General features: G+C 37.1%; 1 pseudogene; it reads right to left on the minus strand.

The window, feature by feature from the left end:
* Positions 1 to 497: 497 nt before the first annotated feature.
* On the minus strand, positions 498 to 695 carry LOC117273155 (U6 spliceosomal RNA; annotated as a pseudogene).
* Positions 696 to 13,900: the final 13,205 nt, after the last annotated feature.

The following is a 13,900-nucleotide window of genomic DNA, read 5'->3' on the forward strand; positions in this document are numbered from 1 at the left end:
TTAAAGGCGAAATAGCTAAGGAAACGGTTTAATGTTGTATGTATGAACTTCCTTCTGCCTAATTAATGAAATCATGGCTTTTTTTGATCATGGGTGAGTTGGGTAGAAAGTATCTAACAGGCTTGCTCGACCTGATTCACTCGGTTGAGCGTCGGTCGCGCTTCCCGAGGATAGGGTGTGACAATGAGAGATAAAAAATCATATAGGAAATACATATCATGCAGATCCAATGTTTGTCCTTTGGGAATATTCGAAAAAAATGCATTGGTAGATTTACTGCAAACATCACTTGGAATAAATTTTCTCCTTGATTCCTTCGTCAAATTAACGAAAATTTTGAAAGTGATGGATAATCAAATTAGGGTCCTTCTTATATATCTTATTAATAATTGCATTATACACTTACCATATAGTGGTCATCCCACATATCGAAAGAGCTACCGGTTGAAATATATATCACAGGTGGTTATCCCACCTTTTCCCTTGTTTTTTATTTAAAAAAATTGAACTATTTCGTTGTGTGTGTCGTCCTTGCACAGGAGCCATGCACAACTTTTTTTCTTACATTTGAATTAATTTCAATAATCTTTTTAATTGCTTTAATAGGTGTAATTGTTGTAGCTCTAAGCTCATCAATAAAAAATTTGTAACATTCTTTATATCATTCCAATTTTAGTGGATGTCCCCGAAGGGACAGTGGTTATCCCACTTAAGTGTCAAGTTGCACTTTTTCTAGAAGAAAATAAGTTATCGCACACCAGTTTGCACCTCCGAAAACGCTTTAATCTTAAAAGTAAAATTTCATGGAAATAATACGATTTAATATTTCGTTAATATGTCACTGTTTTCTGTACTTATGTGCATGTGGCAAAAAGTGTTTTAACTGTTGATTTTCTTTTGTTTCTCTCTCTTTCCATCGATTATAAATTTTAACTGACTCAAATAATTCGTTAATATGTCACTATTTTCTGTATTGAGGTGTGCGGCGATGAATCAAACATCAACGTTATAAGTTATAACTAAAAAATTAGTCAAATAAGTTAGATAATGCCTGACAATAGTATGATTATTCGAGCAATTCCAATCTTGATTTCTGCTTTTACTATACCTCGAGGGGCAAAGGTGATTTTGAATTTTTATAGGGTGCAGCACTAAAGAAAAGAGGAAAAAAAGTATCAAGTGGGAATTGATCCATACTCCTCTACGTAAATAACTTAGGATTCAACCAAATGCACCACTTAACCTCTTTGAAGCATGGATGCCAGCAAATAATATTAATTAGATCAATTTTTGAAAATATGTACATAAATACTTAGAACCCGTTTGGCCATAGATTTTGCCAAAATAAATTTGGATTTTATTTGGCAAACACAAGTTTGGCCTTAGATTTTGCCTACATTTTGACAAAATTCCAAATCCCAAATTCCAAATCCCAAAACCAGCTCAATAGCTGGTTTTGGGCTAAAATATCACTATTATATTTTTTAAAAATTACCCCAAACTTTTGTATTTTATAAAAGAGCCTACCATTTATTATTTTGTAACAATGTTGATTCGTCTTCTCGGTCACCTGATAATGTATCATGTAGTTCATTATAAAAATGATAATTTTGTATCAAATTTATTTATGTTCAGGACTATGGTTTGCGATAATATAATGAATGTTATTGATAATGGTACTGTTGGGTATTTGTGATAGTTTTTAAAACTTTTGGGTATAAGTCATGTTTCATGTTTTTTCAAAATAAATTTGAAAAATATGTTTTGAAAACTGATGTCCAAACACATTTTCATCTTCAAACCAAACTTCACCCAAATTAGATTTTTCAGAACAAATTTGGGAATCTATGGCCAAACGCTAGCTTAGTTTGGCAGAGAGACCATGGGTTCACGTGCCCCATATATTAGGTTATAGATCAGCCCGAGGGATTTCTTTTCGATTAACGAGTGATGTGTGTAAGTTAGCCAGTGCCCGGTAGGGAAAAGTGTACAGTTAGCCACTAATTAGAGTTGTATTTACTCTTAAGCCATTGTTTAAAATGTATTTACTCTTTAGCCAGTGCTTTAATAAATTAAGGACAAAGTGTCCTGAATTAACACCTTCTGTTTTAAACTTTAGGTCATCCTGTCCTTGACTTCATATGTGCAATGTAAATGTTAAGGACATGGTATCCTTAACTTCATGAGTGTTGTGTAAATATTAAGGAAATGATGTTCTTAACTTCATGAGTGTTGTGAAAAATATCAAGGATAAAGTGTCATGTATTTACACCTTATGTTGTTAAACTTTAGAACATCATGTCCTTATCTTCATATGTGCAGTATAAATGTTAAGGACATGGTGTCCTTAACTTCATGTGTGCAGTATAAATATTAAGGACATAATGTCCTTAACTTCATGAGTGTTGTGTAAATATTAAAGACATGGTGTCCTTAACTTCATGAGTGTTGTGTAAATATTAAGGACAAAATATCCTGTATTTGTACCTTCTGTTGTTAAACTTTAGAAAATTTTGTCCTTAACTTCATGAGTACTATGTAAAAATTAAGGACAAAATATCCTTAATATTTACACAACACTCATGAAGTTAAGGACACCATGTCCTTAATATTTATACAGCGCTCATTAAGAAAGGATAAAACCGTCTTTTCATATTAATTTTAATAGAATAGTGACTATTTTTGCTCAATATTAAAAATATTGGATAAAAATTAAATACCACATTAAAAAGTGACTACCCACGCCATTTCTACTGCCCGAGAGGTAGAGTTAGATGTCTAATTATATATAAAGACAAAATAGTACAAACCAATACATATTCCTGTAATAGTTACAAACTTCAAGCAGACGGGGCAATTTTATTAAAAAGTATTTACCTAAACAGTTGCGTACTAAACTGCTTAAACTAAAAATAATTGATAATGTATAATATGTATATAATCATTGTATACTGTCGAAATAGATTTCGGTCTTCGTACGTTTGATCGAGTTCGAATGGTAAGCGATTGAAGTGAGAGCTCGAGACGAGTTCCGACGATAGTATAAACAAACCTTGAGCTCCAAGACCGATCGAGGAATCGGCTCGGTATCATTATCGAGCCGATGATCGAATCGAACCGCAAGGAAACGCGAAGGTTGTCGGAGATGCACAGACCGATTGACACTCACCCCCAATGTCGAACTCGAACCAAGGCTGAGGGCTCGACCCAATACCAAGCTTGCAGACAGGAGCCGTTGCGACCGCACTAGGGGAGAGAATCTTGGCAGGAATCGAGGAAGAGACAATTAATCATGGGTTCTCCACTATATATTTTTTTATTATAAAAGTAATATCCCTCTACTATAAAGAGGGAAATCCTCGTAAGCACAGGCAGGGTTCACACATTGTAACAAAAGATTTCTTCTCATATTGAAAGATATCCCCTTATGTCTATTTCACTTTATCTTATTCTTTCTTCTTGCTCACTATTCTCATTCTCATAGTCAAGAATACACATATTTCTATTTCTCTATACTATTTGTATCAAATTATATCACATATCATTAGAACCATACACAAATTTAACTCTATCCAATTTTTCGGGTAAACAGTTTGGCACCTACCGTGGGGCTAAGAGTAACGGTGGTTGTTTGATACAAATCTGTAATACACACCAGTTTACAACTTCAAATCAGCAATGGCAAACCCTCAATTGATGGCTTTACCTATCGACCATGAAGCCGGCCTTCAAGACGAAACCAACAACTTGATACCCAGGGCCGGAAGGCCATTTAACGATGTCACTGAAGCTCGAGTCGAAGCACTTGAAATCCGAGTCGAAGTACCGCTGGATGTCAATTCACAAGTGGCTTTTGAGGCGAACCAACGTTCCAAACCGGAAAAAAGCATTCAGGGCGGAACTCGATCCGTAGCTCGAGACACCCATAACGTGGAGGAGATCAGAGTGAGGTTACGGATAATCTTTGAGATGTTACAAGCCCAGCAAATAGCGACAGCTCAGTTGCAGAGCCAAACTCAGGTACAAAGCAGGCCGAAGCCCAATCCGCTTCGAGAAATCACCCACAGAACGGAGCCAGCCATAGTAAAGCCAAATGAGCAAGAATCGGGGACTACTCCCGAAATTGCTAAATTGCTCGAGAAACTCACAAAGCGAGTCGAAGCCAACGATAAAAAAGTAAAAACATATAACTCTAGGGTCGATGAGATCCCGGGAGCTCCACTAATGATAAAAGGGTTGGATTCCAAAAAATTCGTGCAAAAACCTTTTCCCTCGAGCACGGCCCCAAAATCAATCCCCAAGAAATTTCGTATGCCCGAAATTCCCAAATAAAATGGAACGACCGACCCCAACGAGCATATCACTTCTTACATGTGTGCCATCAAGGGCAATGATTTGGAAGATGATTAGATCGAATCCGTATTATTAAAAATATTCGGCGAAACCCTGTCAAAGGGAGCAATGGTATGGTATCATAAATTACCATCTAACTCTATGGATTCTTTTTCTATGCTTGCAGATTGCTTCGTAAAAGCATATGCCGGAGCCATAAAGGTCGAGACCAGAAAGTCAGACTTGTTCAAGGTAATACAAAAGGATAACGAGATGCTAAGGGAGTTCGTATCTCGTTTTCAAATAGAATGAATGGATCTACCACCAGTCACAAATGATTGGGTTGTTTAAGCTTTCACTCAAGGTCTGAACGAGCGAAGATCGATGTCTTCACGGTGACTGAAGCATAATCAGATCGAGTACCCAGCTATTACTTGGACCGATGTGCACAATCGATATCAATCCAAAATAAGAGTCGAAGATGACCAGTTGATTTCTAGGTCTAAAAGAACTACCAAGCAAAAGTCGACTAGAGATCGATACCGGCCATATAGCGAAAATCCCCCAAGCCTGGTCTGATAAAATGGCAATCAACTACCAAGCAATTGGAACGTGTAATGCCTAAAACGATACTACTGCTGAGTATCTGAGGCCTCTTTACAATCAACCTTGAATACTCGGGGGCTCTATCATGGAATGTATTTGTGACGATTATCAAGTTCGGTGCAAAGGAAGTTACTTCGTTATTTCATGACAAATAGTGTCTCGACAGGAAACGTTATAAGAGCCAAATGGTCAAAACGAACCATGCTCATGTAGTTGGCCCGAGCCCTGACGCAAAACATGAACGCATGTATAATGACTTGCAAAGAAAGCTCTCTTTTTTACCGATATCTTATATCCAAAATTCATTATGCAAACAGGATCAAGTTCGAGCAAGCACTCACTCGATTACTAAGCCTACGGGCTACTTTTATTTCAAGTTTGAGCAAGCACTCACTCGACCATTACGCCTATGGGCTACTTTTATTTCGAGTTCGAGAGAGCACTCACTCAACCATTATGCCTACGGGCTACATTACTTTGAATTCGAATCATTCACTCGACTACTAAGCCTATGGGCTACTTTTATTTCAAGTTCGAGCAAGCACTCACTCGATCACTAAGCCTACGGGCTACTTTTATTTCGAGTTCGAGCAAGCACTCACTCGACCATTACGCCTATGGGCTACTTTTATTTCGAGTTCGAGCAAGCACTTACTCGACCATTACGCCTACAGGCTACATTACTTCGAGTTCAAATCATTCACTCGACTACTAAACCTACGGGCTACTTTTATTTCGAGTTCGAGCAAGCACTCACTCGGCCATTACGCCTACGGGCTACATTACTTGGAGTTCGAATCATTCACTCGACTACTAAGCCTACAGGCTACTTTTTCGAGCAATCACCCACTCGATCATAAAAATCCTACGGGCTAAGATACTTTGAGTTCGAGTTCGAAAACAATCACTCACTCAATTATTAAAACCTAAGGGCTATCTTATTTCGAGTTCGAGCAATTACTCACTCGATCATAAAAGCCTACGGGCTAAGATACTTTGAGTTCGAGTTCAAAAATAATCACTCACTCAATTATTAAAGCCTAAGGGCTATCTTACTTTGAGTTCGAGCAATCACTCACTCGATCATAAAAGCCTACGGGCTAAGATACTTTGAGTTCGAGTTCGAAAACAATCACTCACTCAATTATTAAAGCCTAAGGGCTATCTTACTTCGAGTTCGAGCAATCACTCACTCGATCATAAAAGCCTACGGGCTAAGATACTTTGAGTTCGAGTTTGAAAACAATCACTCACTCAATTATTAAAGCCTAAGGGTTATATTACTTCGAGTTCGAGCAATCACTCACTCGATCATAAAAAGCCTACGGGCTAAGATACTTTGAGTTCGAGTTCGAAAACAATCACTCACTTAATTATTAAAGCCTAAGGGCTATCTTTCTTCGAGTTCGAGCAATCACTCACTCGATCATAAAAGTCTACGGGCTAATATACTTTGATTTCGCGTTCGAAACAATCACTCACTCAATTATCAAATCCTAAGGGCTATCTTACTTCGAGTTCGAAATGTTCACTCGACTACTAAGCTTGTGGGCTACTTTTATTTTTCGAGTTCGGGCAAGCACCCACTCGACCACTAAGCCTGTGGGATACTTTTATTTCGAGCTCGAGTAAATATTCACTCGGCCATAAAGGCTATGAAGGCCGAATTCGATGAAATCACCTAAATCCTCATGAAAACATCCGCAAGGCATGAATGAAATCTTCACGAAGCAAGTCAGTAAAAGAAAAAGATATTTGTATAGATATACAAAGATGGTTTACATAAATAAATGCAACATACAAGAAGCTAAGGGCTAAGCTTCTGGGTTATCATCAAGAGCGGTCTCTTCTCCACCGGGCTCCCCCCATTTTTGGACTCGCTCTTGCTACCGTCATCATTATCATCATCATCGCCATCAGAAGCTAAGGCTTCAACATCAGCTTCGAGTTCTTTAGCCCTTTTTATCTCTTCAGCAATGTCGAAACCTCGACCGTGTATCTCCTCAAGGGTCTCCTTCCGAGACCGACACTTAGCAAGTTCGGCAACCCAATGCTCTCGAGTGTCGGCAGTATCCGCTGCCTCTCTTTCCTTCATTTGAGTAGCCTTGGCATCGGCCCGATACATGGCAATGGACTTGTCCGCCATGACTTTTGACGACTCAATCTCCACCTTGGCCTCAGCAAGCCTTGTTTCAAGCTCCTCGATCCTCTTGGCCTGAGCCGAACCTTTTTGCTTGACGCTTCGAAGCTGAACATCGGCCGATAATAATTTGGCCAAGATGGTTTCTTTTTCTGCAGTCAGGCGGTCGATAGTCTCCTTCCATATTCGGCCTTGATTTGATCGACTTCTTCCCGAAGCAACCCGATCTTTTCAACCTTTTGCTGCAGCTGAGATAACGAAGGGTTAGCTTCCACAATTGGTTCAAACCCATACTCTAACAGAACGAGGCTCACCTATTTATCTAGTTCGGCCTCTTCTTCACGAGCCTTAGCCAAATCTACTTGGATGTCCTTTATAACCTCGTCCTTTTGGCTGCAAAGAAGCTGCAGAGCATCTCTCTCCCCCGAGACCTTCTGAAGCTTGACCTCACACTGGCTGAGGTTGACTTAAAACTTGCTAATGGCCTGCACAGTAAGGAAAAAACACAAGTCAAGTTTAGAAAAGAACGAAGAAACCAAGCACAGTAAAATCATTATCCGAGAAATGAAACATTGGGCCTCTTCTAAGAGAAGAGAAGCGTCACTAATATCGGAGGCATCATCGACTCCAGTAAAGCAATCCTGAAAAGGGTCCCCTACACTAGAGCCTCCACCCATATCGGGGGTCTTCAATTCTCGAGCTTCCTTTAACGCCTCCTCAGAAAAGGTCGGAAGATAAGGCAAATGACCTACTATCATAGTCCCGAGCGAATCGCTCGGGACGCTCTAATCGAGACTCGGGGTATCGAAACCGACCCCGACCGGTATAGCCGTCATCGGCTCAGAAGGTCTGGTGACCTCGATAGCTTTCGCAGATCGGATCACCAAAGCCGAAGCATCATCATCTTCTTCTTCTTCTTCTTTTTCTCTCAGTCGTTGGACCGAGTCCGTCGAAAGAGCGATTGCCTTCCTCCTCACCCTTCGAGTTTTGGGCTTGGGGTCCTCTGACTGAGAGACAACTTTTCGCTTTTTATCTTTTACCGGTTTCGGGACCGGGGACTTGGTTCCTTCCTCACCACTCGAAGGCCTAAAAACGGCATCCTTGGTTACACCTGCATGAAAGGAAGTCGGTAACCAATGGAGCATAAAATACATTTCGAAAAACATGAGAAGTGGCCCTTACCGTGATTCTTGGCCTCCCATCTACCTTTTACCAAATCACGCAAAGCGCGTTTGGCATAAGAGGAAGTCGAGGCTAACTTTCGAATCCAATCCTTGAGGTCGGGTACCACTTGTGGCATCCAAGGGGCAGCTATATATCAGAGAAAGATATCAGATAGAATCAGAGAAAGATACGAAAAGCAACGCCTTATAAAAACCACTTACGGTAGAAATTTCATTCCTCGTGGAACGACATCTTCTCTTCCGGGATGAGGTCACGGGTCCTCACCCGAATATAACGACCTATCCAACCTTGATCCTTGTCTTCGTCGATGCTCGACATTAAAGATTTCGATGCCCAACGATGAAGCTTGATTAGTCCTCGAAAGATTTGAGGCCGATACAATCGTATGAGGTGATTTAGGGTGAAATCCAGCCCCCCGGTCTTTTTGGAGAAGAAGCGAAGTAAGGTTACTATGCACCATAGAGAAGGATGAATTTGACCGAGGGTGACCTGATATCTTTTGCAAAAATCAATTATCACTGGTCGACGGGACCCAACGTGAAGGGGTAAGTATAAACACTTAAAAAACCCTCCACATGAGTGATGACGCTCTCTTCAAGAGAGGGAATTTGCAACACAACCTCGAGACCCCAGTTGCAGTCTTTCCTCACAGTCTCGAGATGGCCCTCTGTTATCGAGCACATGTACATCGACACATGCTCATATCGACCCGGAACCGACGAAGGATTTTCAACCTTAAAATCAATCTTCAAAGTACACGGGCCAGGAACATACCCGTGGGGAGGCGGCTCCATCGGGGCCTTGTCGCTGGACGGCCGTGAAGAGGAAGCTTTCTCCTTCTAAGGTACGGTTTTTGAATTTTTTGCCATTGATATAATAGAAAGAAAAGCAAAGGAAGATGAAAGGTTGATGGTGCCAAACGCTGATGAAGGTGGCTCTACAAGCGGCGAAATAAAGGCAGAAAGAGTAATAAAATTTGGGAGATTGAAGATGTAAAAGTGGTAAATGATAAATGGAAGGGTTATTTATAGGTTTATACCGTGGCGGTTCAGTATCAGCAGTGGCCGACCACCGTCTGACGTGCATTAAATACCTTGAAAGACTAAATCGATGGGACAACTATCACGTACGTCATGATCGAGCCCAGTGAAAACGTCAGCTTATAATCCGACCGAGCCGTCAAAAATCATATCGCTTCTCACCACATTCTTCCTGAGAAATGAGGGGACTATCTGTATACGGTCGAAATAGATTTTGGCCTCCGTACATTTGATCGAGTTTGAATGGTAAGCGATCGAAGTAAGAGCTCGAGACGAGTTCTGAGGATAGTACAAACAAGCCTCGAGCTCCAAGACCGATCGAGGAATCAGCTCGGTATCATTATCGAGTCGATAACCGAATCAAACCGTAAGGCAACGTGAAGGTTGTCGGAGATTCACAGACCGATTGACACTCACCCCGAATGTCGAACTCGAACCAAGGCCGAGGGCTCGGCCCAATACCGAGCTCGAGCCAGTATCGAGTTCGCAGACAGGAGCCGTTGCGATCGCACTAGGAGAGAGAATCTTGACAGGAATCGAGGAAGAGACGATTCATCATGGGTTCTCCACTACATATTTTTTATTATAAATAAAGTAAGATCTCTCTACTATAAAGGGGGGATCCTTGTAAGCACAGAGGGGGCTCACACATTGTAACAAAAGATTTTTTCTCATATTGAAAAATATCCCCTTATGTTTGTTTCACTTTATCTTATTCGTTCTTCTTGCTCACTATTCTCATTCTCATAGTCAAGAATATACGTATTTCTATTTCTCTATACGATTTGTATCAAATTATATCACATATCCTTAGAACCATACACAAATTTAACTCTATCCAATTTTTCGGGTAAACAATCATGTAATTTTAATATATAATTTATATATGACGATTAAAATAAATCGTGACTCCGACGGACTAACTGGATAAAGATCCCCATTTATTACTGCATGTATATTGCATATTGCTATCACGGCGACTAGAGTATATAGAATCCATATATTTCATGGCAACCCAAAATCTCTCAAACCCAATCAATCCTTGTTTTGGCACGGACTAAAAAGAAAATATCATCACATAAATTGAAACGGAAAGAGTATATGTATACAGTCAAATCTCTCTATAATAACCTCGTTTGTTTCGAATATTTTTGAATGTTATAGCGAAGTATTGTTATAGAGAACATATATTATAACATAACATAAAAATTAATTTCGTAAAAGCTTGACTTTTATAGTAAAATATTGTTATATAAGAATGATGTTATAGAAGGTCTGACGGTAGCTAAAACATTTAAGTCTTTTTCCTCGAAAAAAGCCTAATGGAGCCCAAAAATTATTGGATAACAATATAAGGCTTTCTATATTCTTTTATCTTTACTTCGTACGAGGGTTCAAACATTGTACCTAAGACCAATTAGTCCATTTGTGGACCCCAAAAAAAAGAAAGGCAACAACGGAAAGAGAAAGGTAAAATGAAGACAAAATACATAAGTTACTCCCTACACTATGAACCAAATTCCTATTACATATTTTTTGAGGACGAAAATTACCTTACACATCTAACCTTTTCAGAGTGTGCCTAAGACACACCACTATTGACCAGGTAAATTACACTCCAAAGGAGTGCGTGAAGAGGTGAAAAATGAGCATCTGAAATTTTATATGAACGGTGTAGATTTGAGCAAATTGATCCAAAGGTCTAAATATTTATTTTTCTTTTTATCCTTTTTTCTTTTATCATTACACACAGAATACAAAAAGAAAAGAAAAACTCGCTAATGCAGGATGCTAAAACCTTCGTCCCCAGCCTTCCTTGCTCATTGGTCTTGTTCCCACGATAAACCTCATCCAAGCGCTCCAGTCAGGGGTGTTTATAAAAACCCAAAAAATCGAACCAAACCGAAAACCGAACCAAATCGACCAAAAAAACCGATATTTTTTAGGTTTGGTTTGGTTTTGGTTTTGAATTTTAAAAATCGATCAAATTTGATTTGGTTTTGGTTTTAATAAAAAAAATAACGGAAAAAACCGAACCAAACCGACTATAAAAGTAGCTATTTAAATATATTATTACACCTATATATATGTATATTTTTATATAAAGTTTCTAAAATTTTATGGCACATATTAGTCGTTTGTATTTTTAGTCTAGTTCTTTGCTATTATAATAATCTAATTTTTTGCCTTTACATTCTAGTTTGATTGATAGTTTTCATTTGTTAAATACAAAAATTTATTTCATGTTAAAAATAATCGATTTTTAATTGAGTGCTTAAATTATTCATCACTATTTGATTCAATTATAACCAATATATCTTGGTAAATGATAGATTTCTCAAAGAGCAATTGGTTTGATAGTGTTACGTTGAAATGTAGTCGCCGGAATATGCGTTTGGTAGTGTATGCCTCATATTTAAGAAAAAAAATGATAAATAACCGAAAAACCGAAAAACCGACAAAAATCGAATCGATAAAAAACCGACTTAATTGGTTTGGTTTGGTTCAAATATTTAAAAAACCGACTTACTTGGTTTGGTTTCTTTTTAGATAAAAACCGATCCAAACCGAACCATGAACACCCCTAGCTCCAGTAGATCCAAGTAGGAATAAAAAAGAAACAATCTTTAGATTTAATATCTCTACCCGTATTTTTCTCCAAAGACATGGAGCTATCAGTGAAACCCTCATTTTTTTCGTCTTTTGTTAGTCGGAAATGGAGTTTTGCTTGAAACTTTGGCCGGTGAAATAGTTTAAATTCTACTTCAAGTTGAAAAAAAAAATTAATACAGTTGGGTGCTTCATTTATATGAATATGGCAGTGACACAAGAAGAGAGTTAATGAATTTTTTTCTTGTGGGTTCTATCTGCCATGGCTGCTAGATTTTAGTGGAATGATCATTGCACATTTCTACTATAACTTAATTGGTGCAAAATCAATAATCCATTTTAGATATCAATCAAAATAAAATGAAAGAAATTCTTGGTTTTTCTTAAAGAATGTTTAAGCAAGGTGTTTTATGAGAAAATTTTCCGGTTAATCGAAGAGGAAAGTGGTGGACATGGGGAGAGGACGGTGGGGGCGTGGGAAAGATATGAGACGGGTGGGGAGGGGGATGATTTATTTTCTGATTTTTTTTCCGATTGGGATGCAAATTATGTATTTTCTTTTTTTTTTCTTGAGTTATGACACGTGTCACGATTTAATTAGGGCGTGTGATGCAATCTTAGAGAAAAAGTGGTCAAACATAAAAGTGATGTGTCTTAGGCACATTTTGAAAAGATTGAGTGTGTAAGATGATTTTCGTCCGTAAAAAAATATGTAATATAAATTTGGTCCATAGTTTAAGGGATAACTTATGTATTTTGCCTAAAATGAATGGCTCTTATCGTTTGGATGCTAAAAATACCACAAGGGAAAATGAAAGTAGTTTTACTTATATAAGTTTGTGCTATGTTACCTTTACTTGGATGTCAAACAAATTTGCTTGAATTCTCACTTCTTATGTTTACAGTTTAATTTCTTCTTTTGCCTTTTTGACACATCATTTATTTGGACTTCGGCAGCTGGGTTCCCATTGAATTATGAAGGCCCAAAACTTATTCAACTTTGTATTCATTACGCAAAAGTTTTTTTTTTTTTTTTTTTGTTACGTAAAAAATATTTAATTTTGTGTTCATTACCCAAAAGTCACTTTTTTTTCTTTTGTTACACAAATTATTTTACCTTGCTCTATTTATCGCAAAAGTCACATTGGCCATATTTTATAATACTTTTACTTGAAAAGTCTATTATGTCCTTGACATTATAAATTCTCTCATTTATGTATAATACCTTTTATATTATATACTATATAATGTATTTTTACCTAGGTATCTTACTTATAATTAAAATAATTTTAAATTATTTTATTTATTATTTTTATAATATATCCATACATTTAATTTTTTCATGGTACTCAATTTGTTTAATCATATTCAAACATGAACATGTTTTAAATATAAAAATAATAAAAAGCTATTTATTTTTTAATATTTATTTAAAATAGTAAAAACATATTTGTTCAACAAATGATAGTTTTTTTTATAGTCAATAAAACTTTTAAAAGAAGTTTCAAAGATATTTGTGTTTAATATTAAGTTCTTTAAAGCTTTATCTGTTAATATTATTTATTTGAAAGTTTAATGTGTCATTTTGCTAAATGTGGGTATTTTATTTATTAAATTAATAGGCATGGCTTGGCCGATAAATCAATGAGCTTTATTTTTTTAATTTTTATCAAACATGATTAAGAACATGGACTTGAGATTTGATCACGGTAATGTTACTGACAAATTTAATAATGCTACTTATATATCTTGAAAATTAATATTAAGAAAAAAATTAAATGTACGAATATATTATAAAAAATAATAAATAAAACAATATTAAGTTATTTTAATTATAAGTAAAATATCTGGATAAAAGTATATTATAGAAGGTATTACATAAATGGAAGGATTTATAATATTAAGGGCATAATAGACTTTTATCCAGATATTTTAATTATAAGTAAAATATCTGGATAAAAGTATATTATAGAAGGTATTACATAAA

The sequence above is a fragment of the Nicotiana tomentosiformis genome, chromosome 1, assembly GCF_000390325.3.
Source record: "Nicotiana tomentosiformis chromosome 1, ASM39032v3, whole genome shotgun sequence".
Taxonomy (NCBI): Eukaryota; Viridiplantae; Streptophyta; class Magnoliopsida; order Solanales; family Solanaceae; genus Nicotiana; species Nicotiana tomentosiformis.